Source organism: Rhinatrema bivittatum, chromosome 17, assembly GCF_901001135.1.
Source record: "Rhinatrema bivittatum chromosome 17, aRhiBiv1.1, whole genome shotgun sequence".
NCBI lineage: Eukaryota > Metazoa > Chordata > Amphibia > Gymnophiona > Rhinatrematidae > Rhinatrema > Rhinatrema bivittatum.
This window is the reverse complement of record NC_042631.1, coordinates 31,738,180-31,753,733: the sequence shown is the minus strand read 5'-3', so window position 1 is coordinate 31,753,733 and position 15,554 is coordinate 31,738,180. Positions and strand designations below refer to the sequence as shown.

The window sequence follows — 15,554 nt, the reverse complement described above, 5'->3', positions numbered from 1 at the left end:
CTTGGTAATCGCCCATGTGTGAAGACTGCCATCCTGCTTATCCTCAGAAAAAGCAGAGTTGCTTACCTGTAACAAATGTTCTCTGAGGACAGCAGGATGTCAGTCCTCATGAAACCTATCCACTTCCCCTGGGGCAGGGTGCCAACTGTAGCTGCACATGCTCAGAAGGGCATGTTTGGAAGCTCTAGAATCTTTGAGGTCAAAGTTCTGGGCCGGGTTTCATCTGTTAATATCACCCAAGGGTGAGGACTGACATCCTCTTGTCTTCAGAGAACATCTGTTATGGGTAAGCAACTCTTTCTGCTGTTTGCAAATGTTTTTCCCTCGAGTCCCTAGGCATTTGGTGATGATGTCAATAAAGGTATTGTAAATAACTGTACCTAGCACTGTTTTACCCCGCTGATCACTTTACTTTGCTTCGAATGGGATCTATTGACCACCATTCAAATACTATTGTGTAAACAGTTTCTTGCCCAATTAACAGCTTTATGCGTTACCCCCATATGGATTAGATTGATTATTATTTTTGGATGTGGAATAGTGTCAGAAGCTTTATTGAAGTCCAGATATGTAGCGGGATGGGGAGGTTGGTTTTTCTTTTGGAGGGGGGGGGGAAGAATCAGGGAACAGAATATTAACACTGTTTTGTAATCCTGCATCCCTCTATCAGGCCGATTCAGTAAAGTCTGCGGGAGAGCGGACAAATGCCCACTCTCCCGGTGCGCGCACCGGCATGCAAATTAGGTGGTGCGGTAGAAACGGGCAAAAGGAGGCGCTAGGGGCACTAGCGCGTCCCTAGCACCTCCTTTTAGCCCGGAGTGACGGCTGTCAGCGGGTTTGACAGCCGATGCTCAATTTTGCCGGCGTCTGTTCTCGAGCCCGCTGACAGCCACGGGCTCGGAAACCGGATGCCAGCAAAATTGAGTGTCCGGTTCTCAGCCCGACAGCGCTGGCCCATTAAAAAAAAATTTTTTCTTTTCTTTGTAACTTTTTTTTTACACTTCGGGACCTCTGACTTAATATCACCATGATATGAAGTTAGAGGGTGCACAGAAAAGCAGTTTTTACTTTCCTGGTGCCGGCAGAAACTAGCGCCTATCTTTGGGTAGGCACTAATTTCTTAAAGTAAAATCATTAGCAAGGGGTGCTGAATAAGAGGTAAGGGAAAATGTGTGTCCAAGGGCAGGTTAACAGTGCGCTCCTGTATTGGCCTGTATGTAAGGCTTGGGGAGCTCCCAGGCAGTTTCATTACATGGCTACACAATTCGGTCTGCAGGAGGTGAACATTGAAAAATGGAACTCTGGCACCATAAAGACGAAATAGTTTGATACAGAAATAATTTCAGAATAAGTTCCGGTTTGGAGGCAGTGAATATATAAAGTGCTGACTCCCCCCCCCCACTTCTATCATCAAGTATCTGCACCTTACCCACACCCCCCCCCCCCCCCCACCACGAATTTTAGGTAATACCGATCTGGCTGTTGGCAAAAGTTACAACGTTTACTCAAGTGCATCCTTTATTAACAGATAATTTATAACAGCGTGAAATATTGCAGGAATCAGTTTTGTCTTACTGATGCACGTAATGAAAAGCAAGAGATCCACCGTGGCGCCACTAATTGTCATTAAGTCAGTTGAGGTGGCTGCTAGGGGGAAGGAGGTGGCTCTCCTCTAAGCAGGGTGACACTCCTAGTGGGAGCTGTGCAGAACTTGGAACTGTCTTGAGTTGTGGTCTTTGGTAAAAGTTGCTCTTTACAGTTTTTGGAACTACTTTATTGCACTTTGCTGTAGTTCCAGCTTTCACTTGAGCAGTGGTTTATGAGCAGGAGCTTTAATACTCGGAGAAGCTTTTATTTTACATCTAAACATTGTGGTGAGCTTGTATATTGCCCGTGGCTGAATGTTGGGTGGACAGGCAGCAGTCCTGCGGTTCTGCATGCCAAGAATGTGAATCCTGCTTTTTATTCTTTGTGACAGGTTGCAGGAGGCTAAGAGCCCTGCATTGGTGTAATACCTAACTCCCCTCGCCTGGGCCTGGCTTTACTCCCGTCCCTACCACTATTAGGACATCATTGCTACGAAAGTTCACCCTTCTGTCTGAACCTTGGAGCTGATCGCCCTCCTCATGCATGCTCTCTCCTTCAGTGGTCAGTAAGCACCTTTGTGCCTGCTCAGAGAGGGACGGGAAGCAGGTCTCGCTGTTCTTCCCATCCCCCAGCTGATAGGAAAATAATGAGGGCAAAGCCTGACGGCTTGAGCGTCTCATCTCCCACAGCTGCAGGCAAGCGTTTTGAGTTTTTTCCGCTGTGCTTGTTGGCTGGCAACCAGCCTGAGGAATTGTAAACAGCCCGGCTCGGCGTGCCTAAAAAGGCCAATGTTCAGGGACTGGAGGCTTTGTTTTCGCATGAGAAGAATCCTGCTGGGAGCCGGAGCAGGCAGCGCAAGGCCTTATATGGGGAAACTCCAGAAAGCCAGGCTGCGGCGGCCGCAGCCCGGGCCTGGGGTGAACTTTCCCCGGTGCGGAGGAGGAGGAGGACGCGGTGGTGGAGCAAGGAGGCCACCTAGTGGTGAAAGGGGGGAAACGGCAGCAACTAGCGAGCCCCTCGCTTCCCTGCAAGTGCGGAGCTGCTCCAATAGCCCTGTCGCTTTCTTTTGCAGGTTTGTGTGATCCCAAGACTTGTTGGGCCACTATAAGAATTATCCATAGTTGATGCTCACGAACTTTTGAGGTGGCATAACTTATGCAGTCTGAAAAGTTCACGTACTGCACCATCTCTACAGTGCTCTATCCAACCACAACCCTTCCAATTCTTGATGGCTATAGTTCATTTTTGGGAATGCTGCTTATGCTTGGATTACTTGGGTTAATAATGATGTGGGTTTTTATTATTTATTTTATTTTAACTCAAACTGCTGGTCTGATCTTCTAAGCAGGATAGCCTTGTAGTCAGTTTGCACACTTGGACACATTATGGCAACAGCCGAGTCATTTTCTTTTTGGTATAACAAACTGACTGACCGCCAGCAAGTTATTGCTCCTTATCCAGGAGTGTTTGGTTGTCTTCCCTCTTTGGCACCCTCTCATTTTGGGTAGATAAGCCTGCGAGTTCACAGCACCCTGCCAACATCTCCCTCTACCCTAATATTATTGTATTTGAACTGAGCAGTTTTTAGCTTTTTTTATTCTGCTGTAAATTTAGCACTGTGACATACGTTTAAATGCATTACAACTTTTGATAGCTCTTACAAAGAAGATTTGCTTGTTGGGTGGGGGAATTTGTCTTCCATGGAAACGCATTGATGTCTTTAGGAGGGAGAAAGCAGACAGCGGATCAGTTTTGTCAGGTACTGGGGCCTGGCCAGCCTGAGGAGGGAGGTTGGCCAGCAGTGACTGTATGCACTTTCCCAAAGAAGACTGGTGCTGCCAGGCTTGGCTGGCTAAGCAGAGACACAATTCATAGCCGAGGCTGACCACCCGCAGCCCTGACGCTGACCACCAGCCACTTCCTTTTTACGCCTCTCTCCTGGGGACTTATGGTCACCGATTCCGTCTTTTGTTCCTGTAAGTCTGAAATTTTCCATGGAAAATTAAACTTTTTAATTTCTGAAGAATTAAAAAGGGAAAGAGTCATTTGCTCTTTTTTCTTTCCAGAGGCCTTTTGAACTCTGCTTTTGGTGCCTGAGGTGAAGTAGTTTTCTGAAGCATCCCAGGCAGATGAAGTCTTTTCTAGCTCCTTGACGTGGTGCAGTTAAAACCAGCATTCCAGCAGATAAAAGGATCACAAGCCTTGACAGCAGCTTACAGTGATACAAGCGCAATACCGCACTTGTCTTTATTCTCCCATAGGCTGCGTAGCTGAAAGCTGCGCCAGGGAAAAACAAACAAGGCCTCCAACCCCTCCAAATATATTTAGTTTATATTTAGGTATGGGAAGAACGATGTCTGACCTGATTCAAATCCAGGACAGGGGGGGGGGGGGGGGGAAAGCAACCAAAAGCTAAAAGCCGGTCAAAGGAATAGAGCCAAGCAATAGACACATGGGTATTTCCAGGTCTTTATGGCAGCCTTAGCTTGCTGTAATTTCGAAGGTGAAAGTATTCTTGGTCTGGACGGCTCTTGGTAAGGCCTGGAGCCATGGGGGGTGCAGAAACAGTTTCGTGGCCCTGCTCTGCTGCTGCCTGTGAGCCCTTCGGCAAAGGGAGGCCTCTGCAGCTGGCTCTGCGCTGCCTCTCGCCAGATCTCGTTGCCCCTGGAAAGCTGCGGCTTTCCGGCTCTTTGGATGTGCAAGCAATAGGGCACCCTCGTTCCTCATTAGGGGCTCACCGGTCTCATGGTTACTCACTCGGGCTTCTCAGTGATCCAGGCACAAACCTGGATCCTTGGAACACCCCAGCATCAATACGGGGTTCTTCTTCTTTTTCAGGCCAAGTGGGCTGCTCTTTTACACGAGTCTAAGAGCTGCAAAACATTTTTTCCCCTGTCCTCTGATGCGCATAAGATCGTAGTTTTGACTTTGAAAAAGACATCAAGCCTGGGGTGGCCAACTTTCAACCATCAAATTTCCAAACATTTGGAGATGATGTTCAATATCTTTGCTGATGGTGTTTATGCACCTGCGACTTATTGCCACTCTTCACCATTAGAAAAACACAGAAATATAGAATATAAGTGCAGGTAAGGCCTCGTCAGTTTATTTGCTGCTACAGTGCCATAGACCCCAGTTGATCTCAGACTTTCCCTTCATTTCTTTGCAATTAATGGTTCTCTTTACTTGTCCTGTGCTTTCTTGAACTGTCATTGTTTTTGCCTTTATTGGCTCCATTGGGAGGTTGTTCCGTGCATCCACCATTCTTTCCGTGAAGAAGTATTTTCCAATGTTACTCTTGAGGCTACCACTATGGAGTCTAATATTTTGTCTACTAGTCCTCAAACGTAACTCTTAAAAAGAAAAAAAAAAAGTTTGCTTTTACCAATCCAGAAGCCAAACTACTATTTTGTAACTTTTTTAGGCTTATGATTAAATCGTGGACTGAAGTCTAAGCAAGTGACACAAAATAAATGCATTAACTGTGACACCATGAGCAGTTTTTGGCTTGCCAGAGGATAAATTCAGGCTGGACTTTGGCTGTTCTCTCATTAACTTTTATTGGTTGCAGGCAAAAAGCAAGCAGAAGCAGACCTGCTTACCTTGGCAGTTTCAAAGCAAAAGTAGAAATGCAATTCCATGGGATACAATGCTAATCTTCCCTCTCTTCTCTGGGGCCTCTATTCTCTCTGGGCCTAGCTTCTTATTCCCCCTTCTAAGGGAAACACCCTGAGTGCAGAGCTCCCTTCTTGCATGGCTTAAGGGGGACCAGGAAAAATGCCTGGTCCTGGGGCTTTTAAGGAGGGTCTACCACATACTCCTGTACACCAGCGCATACTGACTATAGTGTAGCTATCCAAGCACACATTGCATTGTATAATCACGGGAGGCTCAGATGCTAGCTTGCAGCTGCAGGTCTAAAATCAGGACATTTCCAAACATTTTAGCCCTTCCTCTCGCTTTCAGTACAGTACCTCGAACTTCTGTACAGTCCAGAAAAAATCAGGGCAGTTGGCAATCCTAATCGAGCCCCATCTTGAGACATTTTCACCTCATGGCATTATCCTTTGTTTGAATGCACGAACCCCCACCCCAGCAGAAAAAGTGATGTCACTATCATCTACATCACAGCCGCGTTACTGACTGAATAAATCCATGGCAGATTGCTTGGCGTTCTACAACAATCCTGCGCTTCTTCCCTGTAAGGGTGACAGATTGCCTGGGCGGAGGGCGCCAGAGGAAGAGCTTTGTATGGTCTGGGCAGGAGACAGAAGTGCTGCATCACTCTGGTGTCTGCACAATGTCAGCATTGTAATGTTCTGAAGTGAAAAAAAAAATCTCTCCTTGTGCAATTTAATGAGCAGCATTCCACTGATTTCTTGCAAAGAAGCCTGAAGCACTTGGTGGTCTTTTAAATCATAACTTATTCATGTTCGAATTCAAAAGTTATACAATAGCTCCTGTAACCAAACATACCAGATCAGTTACCAGCAAGCCCCTACCGAGTTCTCAGGTCATTGGAAGTTATTCAAATATCATTCCCCATCATTTGAGTGTACCCATTAGAGCAGGGGTGGGCAATTCCGGTCCTCAAGGGCTGCAAACCAGTCGGGTTTTCAGGATATCCTTAATGAATATGCATGAGAGAGACCTGCATACACACTGCCTCAGTTGTATGCAAATCTATTTCATGCATATTCATTAGGGGTATCCTGAAAACCCGACTGGTTTGCAGCCCTCGAGGACCAGACTTGCCCACCCCTGCATTAGAGTTAATGTCACCAAGTGGTGCCTTAGGTTCTGTTTCGGGGAGATGGCTTACTGCTTTGAATTTTTTTTCTACTTTCTTTCCCTCATTGGGCAATGGCTGGAGAGTATGGCATTCTCTAAGACAAAGTACAAAAAGACTTCCAACTTATAGGGTCATTTATCAAAATGCTATAAGGCGTTTTCGCATGCGTTAAGGGCTTATCGCATGTGAAAAGCGCCGTTAATGCATGCGAAAACGCCTTTAACGCATGTGATAGCACCATAACGTTCTCTCAACCTAGTTTGATGGACTCTCTACCTGGGTAACATCAAGCTAGGTTGAGAGAACATTGCACAAATCTCATCTTTGGGTGAGTTTCCTCACTCTGAAGGTCATCAAATCTTCACAAGAGAGCACTGTTCTGTTCGTACGTCTCACTTTGAATGTCAAAGTGGTCCCTAACCCCCTACACTAATACCTAAACCTCACCTCGAGTTACTAGGTGGGCCTCACATAGAGATCCCCAGCGGTAACTTAGCTCTTCGCATAGGTATTAGCGCAAATAGCGATAAACTGCCTATTACCATAAAACACGCCCCTTTTTCTATCGCATGCGGTATTTAGTGCATTTTGATAAATCCAAGCCTTAGTGATATACCAAAATATCAATTATAAAAAAAACCCCCACTAACCATGCCCAGGTGATAAGAGAGACCTTCTTAGGTTTAGAGCAGAATTAAGGAGCATTTCACCAAACGTTTCTGATCCTGCCTCCATTTTCTTGCTCATAGCATTTATAATCATTAGACTCAGAAATGTTTTATATGTAATTTTTTGAAATTATGAATTTACACATTCCCTTACCTTCAAAATATTTGGTGAAAAACTTGTGTCTGGTTTCTTAAGAGACTTGCATCCATTTCAAAACAAGAGCGGAGCATTAGGTGCAGCAAACTGTGGGCACACTGAATTTTGCTGCACTTAATGCCTAACTCTATTTTTGATATGGGAGTTTTGGGTGCAAGACTCTCTCAGAACTGGACGCATGTTTTCCCCTGAGTATTTTGAAGATAAGCGAACTTTATAACTTTATTCTCTTTTGAAATATTTTGAAGATAAGGGAATGTTTAAACCCATAATTAAAAAAAAATTACATATACAAAATTTCTGAGACCAATGATTATAAATGTTACAAGCAACAAAAAGGAGGCAGGAATGCTCCTTAATTATGCTCTAAACTATGAAGGTCTCTATTATCACCTGGGCATGGTTATTTTATGATTGATTCTCTGAGAACCTGCAGTACTGCACATCCACCAGCAGGGGGCACAGCTGCAGTCATCCTTCTTCTTTCCAGCCTAAGCTCATTGCCTACCTGGGCAGGGCCAGTGTAAGCACAGAGTTCAAACCACAGGAACCAACTTTTGGCTTTTCATCTCTCATCTCTCATCTCACCTTTGACCAATGAACACTGGTAGTGCTTTTAAAAGGCAACAGAAGAAAATGAAGGCAAAAATGAAATGCATCTGTGACGGCTAAAGGAGAGATTTCACTTTCTACCACTCTTGTGGCTGCTGGGAGAGAGGTGAGGTCTGCGGGTGAATCTGAGACACTTGTTCCCTGTGCTACCGATTCATTGGAGGAGAAAGCATTTGGGTGATGGTCCCCTGAGAAATTTGTAGTAATATACTCTCTAAATATGCGTTTTCCTGATACCTAAAAACACATGCTCTAAGTTTGCTTACCACAAAAAAATTTAGAACACTGAGGGAAATGTCCTGCATAGAAGAGAATTAATTATGCATTGGAAAAAAGCCAAAATCCGGATATTGGTGACATGAAAATTCTATATGGGATATGTCCAGGTCAGAAACTTTCAGCTAGGTCCCAGGATATTTCACACTGATTCATTAATTACTATTCTTGGAAAGAAATTAGTAGAACTAGGGGTCATGAAATGAAACTCCAGGGGGGATGACTCAGATTCAATGTCAGGAAATATTTCTTCGTGGAAAGGGTGATGGATGCCTGGATTGCTAAAACAGTGATGGATTTGCCTGGATTACTAAAACAGTCAAAGAATTCAAAGGAGCATGGGATAAGCATGTGGATCCCTAAAGGCTGGAGAACAGAAATAGGAAAAAGGGTGCATGGGGGTAACTTGCTGGTGCAGCGGTTACTACCCTTAACCAATAAGCCTCGATGCAACTGCAACATTGCTCTCCGCTTCAACAGCAGAGAGAAAAGGGGAGTTGGATTCAGACAACAACCAAGTGCCCTGTGTTGCGCTTGCTTGTGGGATAGGCCTGTGAGTGGCTCCACTCACCGCCCCCGATGCGGATGGTGAAGCCGCAGCCTGACTGCCGCTGACATCTGCTGCCACATGGCCGGAGGCCACCACCTGTTCTTCGTGGCAGGAATGCCGCTTTTGCTGCTTTTTTGCAGCAGGGAGCACCGCTGACTCTGCCATCTTCGCAGCAGGAGCACGACCAACTTTATCTTCCACAGGCATCCTCTAGGCGCATATGTGCACTTCTAAGTTCCATTTAAAGGGCCCATGGCAGGAAAAGCCCCGCGGCCCCATTTGATGACAACGTCACCTCGTCATTCCTACAGCCCTATAAAAGGGCTCTCTGCCAGTTCCTCAGGGTCTTTGCAAGGGATTCTCATGGTAGTCAGGAGTCCAGGAACAGCAGTAACCTGAACGAGGAAAGCTGGAAAGCTATGAGCACAAATGCTCATAGTTTGGGCAATAAAACCCCAGATCTGCAAGCCCTAGTGGTGGAGGCGGACTTGGACTTTGTTGCTGTCACGGAGACGTGAATCTCATGACTGGGATACAGCAATACCAGGCTATAACTTAAGGAAGGACAGAGAGGATAGGAAAGGGGGAGGAGTGGCTCTTTATGTCAGAAACAATATCCAAGCATCTGAGCAGCAAGGAAGCTGGGGCAATGAAGAAGCACTATGGGCCGACCTAAAAAAAGATGGGACAGCCATTTTTATTGGAGTGGTTTACAGGCCTCCAAACCAAAAGGAAGAGCTGGACAGAGATCTGGTTGAAGACATCCAAAAGATGGGAAAGAAGGGAGAAGTGGTGATCGTTGGAGACTTTAATATGCCGGATGTAGACTGGAGAATCCCATCTGCAGAATCTAACAATAGTAGAGAAATAGTGGATGCCCTGCAAGGAGCTTTGTTCAAACAAATGGTAATGGAACCCATGAGAGAGGGAGCTATACTCGACGCTGAGGTAGATCTTGGATAAGTACGCACGCGCGAACAAAAGTACGCCAGATTTTATAAGATACGTGCGTAGCCGCGGATATCTTATAAAATCCAGGGTCAGCGCGCGCAAGGCTGCGCAAAATCGGCAGCCTGCGCGCGCCAAGCTGCGCAGCCTGCCTCCGTTCCCTCCGAGGCCGCTCCAAAATCGGAGCGGCCTTGGAGGGAACTTTCCTTCTGCGTCCCCCCACCTTCCCCTCCCATCCCCCACCTACCTTTGTTGTGCAAGTTACGCCTGCTTGAAGCAGGCGTAACTTGCGCGCGCCGCCTCGGCATCCCCCGGCACAGGCCGCAGTGCCGGGGGACTCGGGACCGCCCTCCTGGCCTGCCCCCTAGCCGTCACCACACCCCCGGACATGCCCCCTCCCGCCCCTTTTACGAAGCCCCGGGACTTACGCGCGTCCCGGGGCTTTGCGCACACCGGCGGCCTATGCAAAATAGGCGCGCCAGCGCGCGCAGGGCTTTTAAAATCTAGCCCTTAGTGCTCACTAATGGAGATAATGTCTCTGATGTCCAGGTGGGCGCCCACCTCAGCACCAGTGATCATCATACGGTATGGTTTAATATCACAAAAAGGATACGGAAAAGAAGCACAAAGACCCAAGTTTTGCAGTTCAAAAACACAGACTTTGATGAAATGGGGAAATACCTGGAGGAAGAACTAAAAGGCTGGGAGAATGAGAGAGATGTGGAACAACAGTGAACCAAACTAAAAGGAGCAATTAACAAGGCAACTAATCTATATGTTAGAAAAGTAAAGAAAAGCAAAAGAAAAATGAAACCTATCTGGTTCTCAAAGGAGGTGGCTGACAAAATAAAGGCTAAAAGAACAGCGTTCAAGAAATATAAAAGATCCCAAAGGGAGGAGCACAAGGAAGAATATCTGGTAGAACTGAGGGAGATGAAGAAAGTAATCAAGACGGCAAAAAGTCAAGCGGAAGAGAGGATTGCCAAAGAGGTAAAGAGAGGTGACAAAACATTTTTCAGATACATCAGTGAAAAGAGAAAAGTTCAAAGTGGTATAGTGAAATTGAAAGATGGAAAGGATCAATGTGTAGAGAGAGATGAAGAAATGACAGAAATATTAAACGAATACTTCAGTTCTGTGTTCACTAAAGAGGACCCTGGAGAAGGACCGTCACTAGTTAAGAAGAAACTGGAGGGGAATGGAGTAGAAGTAACTCCATTTACAGTAGAAAATGTATGGGAAGAGCTGGAGAAACTGAAAGTGGACAAAGCCATGGGGCCTGATGAGGGATACTGAGGGAGCTCAGAGATGTGCTGGCGGGTCCGCTGTGTGACCTGTTCAATAGATCCCTAGAAACGGGAGTGGTGCTGAGTGATTGGAGAAGAGCGGTGGTGGTCCCGTTTCACAAGAGTGGGAACAGAGAAGAGGCTGGTAACTACAGACAAGTTAGCCTCACCTCGGTGGTGGGAAAAGTAATGGAGTCACTGTTGAAAGAGAGAATAGTGAACTATCTACAGTCGGGAGAATTGCTGGACCAGAGGCAGCATGGATTCACCCGGGGGAAGATCCTTTCAGACAAATCTGATTGACTTTTTTGATTGGATAACCAAGGAATTGGATCAAGGAAGAGCTCTCGATGTCATCTACTTGGATTTCAGCAAGGCTTTTGATACGGTCCCGCACAGGAGACTGGTGAATAAAATGAGAAGCTTAGAAGTGAGTGCCGAGGTGGTGGCCTGGATTACAAACTGTTGATGGACAGAAGATAATGGGCCGGATTTTAAAAGGGTTATGCGCATAACCCTTTTAAAATGCCCCTGCATGCGCTGAGCCTATTTTGCATAGGCTTCTGTTGCGCGCAAAGCCCTGGGATGCGCGTAAGTCTCGGAGCTTTCTTGGGGGGGGCGTGTCGTGATCCATGCGTCATCGGGGGCGTGTCATCTGGGGGCGGTGCCGCGGGCATGGTTTTGGGCATGGTTTCGGCCCGGGGGTGTGGCTGCGGCCTCCGGAACAGCCCCCAGACTGGAACATGGCGCACGGCAGCCGGCTGGGCGCGCGCAAAGTTACGCCTGCTTCGAGCAGGCGTAACTTGTACGACAGAGGTGGGCTGGGTTAGGTAGGGGAAGGGAGGGGGAAGGTGGGGGAGGCGGAGGGAACGGGCAGCGCGTGCAGGGCTCATTTTATAAGATACGTGCAGCTACGTGCGTATCTTATAAAATCCGGCGTACTTTTGTTCGTGCCTGGTGCTTGAACAAAAGTACGCGCGCGCTATTTTTTAAAATGTACCCAAATGTGTGATGGTAAATGGAACTCTCTCTGAAGAGAGAGCGGTTTTAAGCGGTGTACCGCAAGGATCGGTGTTGGGACCGGTCCTGTTCAATATCTTTGTGAGCGACATTGCGGATGGGATAGAAGGTAAGGTTTGTCTTTTTTTTTTTTGTAAATTATGATTTTATTAGTCTTATATCAAGCAAAACATTACAGAACCACAACACAACACCATAACAGATACAGGCAATAAACAGCAGTCAAAGCCCTAAAAGCAGATAAATATTAGGATCATGGTACCAAATCTTGCAAAGCATGACATTATGAGGATATACAAACATACAGTATCCGTATAGTAATGCAAACAAGATGTAAGCATAAAAATGTGATTGAGCCTATTATAGTGCTGGTACTGCTTATTAAACATATCGTAAACAAGCCGACGGCTGAGTAGGTACCAGCAATGAATCCAGTGATACTACATATCGGAACCGTCCCGATCTTCCCTTCCCCCCCCGAAACCCCCCCCCCCCTCCCTAGTCTCTCAGCTTCTAGCAAATAATCATCTCCTCCCTCTGCTCCTATGAGAGCAGGACCAATGCAACTCAAGAGCAGTAACACAAAATATAAAAGAGCAATAGTAGTGTAGGATTGCAACAGGTGAAGCAATTAATCAACCAGTGTGGGAGTGTCAGTGATGTACCTCATAGATTTGAAGCAGTGAGGGCTACTTCTTGTGTACCCAATGAAATGGAATATTTTGTGGATGACACTAAGATCTGCAACAGAGTGGACATGCCGGAAGGAGTGGAGAGAATGAGACAGGATTTAAGGAATCTGGAAGAGTGGTCGAAGATATGGCAGCTGAGATTCAATGCCAAGAAGTGCAGAGTCATGCATATGGGGAGTGGAAATCCAAATGAACTGTATTTGATGGGGGGAGAAGGGCTGATGTGCATGGAGCAGGAGAGAGACCTTGGGGTGATAGTGTCTAATGATCTGAAGTCGGTGAAACAATGTGAAAAGGCGATAGCTAAAGCCAGAAGAATACTGGGCTGCATAGAGAGAGGAATATCAAGTAAGAAAAGGGAAGTGATTATCCCCTTGTACAGGTCCTTGGTGAGGCCTCACCTGGAGTACTGTGTTCAGTTCTGGAGACCGTATCTCCGAAGAGACAGAGACAAGATGGAGGCGGTTCAGAGAAGGGCGACCAAAAAGGTGGATGGTCTTCATCGAATGACTTATGAGGAGAGATTGAAGAATCTAAATATGTACACCCTGGAGGAAAGGAGGAGCAGAGGTGAAATGATACAGACTTTCAGATACTTGAAATGTTTTAATGATCCAAAGACAACGACAAACTTTTTCCATCAGAAAAAAATCAGCAGAACCAAGGGTCACGATTTGAAGCTCCAGGGAGGAAGACTCAGAACCAATGTCAGGAAGTATTTCTTCACGGAGAGGGTGGTGGATGCCTGGAACGCCCTTCCGGAGGAAGTGGTGAAGACCAAAACTGTGAAGGATTTCAAAGGGGCATGGGATAAACACTGTGGATCCATAAAGTCTAGAGGATGTGAATGAAGAGAAGAGGCATGGGGGTGGCTTGTGGGAATGACGGCTACTACCTGGAGATTAATATCCGTATTCAATAAACATATACACGGTTAATGCAACACCAACATTGCTCTATGCTTCAACGTCAAGAGAAAATGTGGAAAAAAGGATTTGCATCCACAAAAAAGCAGGGGAGTAGCTTGCTTGTTACAGCGGTTACTACCCCAAACCAAATAAGCCTGATACTTCACTTTCAATACATATCCAGTAAAGCGCTCTGCTTCAAAGGCAGGGGGAATGAAGAAAAGATGATTTATATTCAGACAACAACCAACAAGGACTGAATTACATAGTCTGAACATAAGAACATAAGAAAATGCCATACTGGGTCAGACCAAGGGTCCATCAAGCCCAGCATCCTGTTTCCAACAGTGGCCAATCCAGGCCATAAGAACCTGGTAAGTACCCAAAAACTAAATCTATTCCATGTTACCATTGCTAATGGCAGTGGCTATTCTCTAAGTGAACTTAATAGCAGGTAATGGACTTCTCCTCCAAGAACTTATCCAATCCTTTTTTAAACACAACTATACTAACTGCACTAACCACATCCTTTGGCAACAAATTCCAGAGTTTAATTGTGCGTTGAGTAAAAAAGAACTTTCTCCAATTAGTTTTAAATGTGCCCCATGCTAACTTCATGGAGTGCCCCCTAGTCTTTCTATTATCCGAAAGAGTAAATAACCGATTCACATCTACCCGTTCTAGACCTCTCATAATTTTAAACATCTCTATCATATCCCCCCTCAGCCATCTCTTCTCCAAGCTGAAAAGTCCTAACCTCTTTGGTCTTTCCTCATAGGGGTGCTGTTCCATCCCCTTTATCATTTTGGTAGCCCTTCTCTGTACCTTCTCCATCGCAATTATATCTTTTTTGAGATGCGGCGACTAGAATTGTAAACAGTATTCAAGGTGCGGTCTCACCATGGAGCGATACAGAGGCATTATGACATTTTCCGTTTTATTCACCATTCCCTTTCTAATAATTCCCAACATTCTGTTTGCTTTTTTGACTGCCGCAGCACACTGAACCGACGATTTCAATGTGGGCTGCGCAGCTTGGTGCGTGCAGGCTGCCGATTTTGCACAGCCTTGCGTGCGCCGACCCCGGATTTTAAAGGATATGCGTGGCTACACGCATATCTATTAAAATCCAGCGAACTCGTTTGCGCCTGGTGCGCGAACAAAAGTACGCACGGGCGTAGTTTTTTAAAATCTACCCCTAAGTACAACAATAATTTAAAACAAAATATTAAAAAATGTATAGTTACATTTTATGTATGAGTTATTTTAACATAACCGGAAAAAGTAGACAACACAAATGTAAAAATCATGAAACAAATCAGCCTGAGAATGCCTGCTTAAAGAAGTGAGTTTTTGGCAATTTACGGAAATGGAGCCATTCATTCTATAATCTAATGTACTCAGGTAGTTTGTTCCATAGAATGGGCCCAGTGACACTAAAGATCCAGCTACGAGAAGTTGCGAGGTGCACTTGTGGTAATGAAGGAATGTGTAGCAGATGTTGAGTGGATGATCAAAAACTACGGATAGGATGATATATGAGCAAATTAACAATGTAATACATGCTGGAGTATTTCCACGGATGACCTTCCAAACCAAAGATAAAGCCCTAAACTTCAGCTAGAAGGGGAGAAATGTGTTTGCACAGAGATGAGCCAGCAATTTATCTAGCTGCCAAATTTTGGATTAATTGCAAAGCTTGAAGATAGGATTTTGACAAACCTAGCAGCAGATCCAGCTGCTGGTTTAATTCCATCATCAGAGCCTGCATTCACATTCCATGCTTGTCTCCCTCAACAAGTTTAGATACCTCTCAGTTTAATATAATTTGTTGATATGAATATATATGCATGTATTTTTTAAAATTTGGGCCTTAGGAATAGGCATATATAAGGGCTGATATTGAAAGCATGTTCAGTGCTGGATAGCCAGATAAGTAGGACTTATCCAGCTATCTTTTAGCTGGAAAATTTATGGACAGGTGGATCTGGGCAAGTCTACTTAGCTGTATTTGTTCTTATCTGATTAAGAAAATCGGATAAGTTAGATCTATCAAAG

The 15,554-nt window shown here is 45.5% G+C and overlaps 1 protein-coding gene across 1 annotated transcript in view; it reads left to right on the top strand.

Annotated features, from left to right (window-relative positions):
* The first annotated feature begins 2,511 nt into the window (after positions 1 to 2,511).
* The window catches only part of LOC115079362 (PRKC apoptosis WT1 regulator protein-like), a 75,350-nt gene continuing 62,307 nt past the window's right edge, over positions 2,512 to 15,554 (top strand). Inside the window, exon 1 of the mRNA XM_029582870.1 lies at positions 2,512 to 2,659. The gene's annotated coding sequence lies outside the window, so the exon portion shown is untranslated. The remainder of the gene's footprint in view (positions 2,660 to 15,554) is intronic.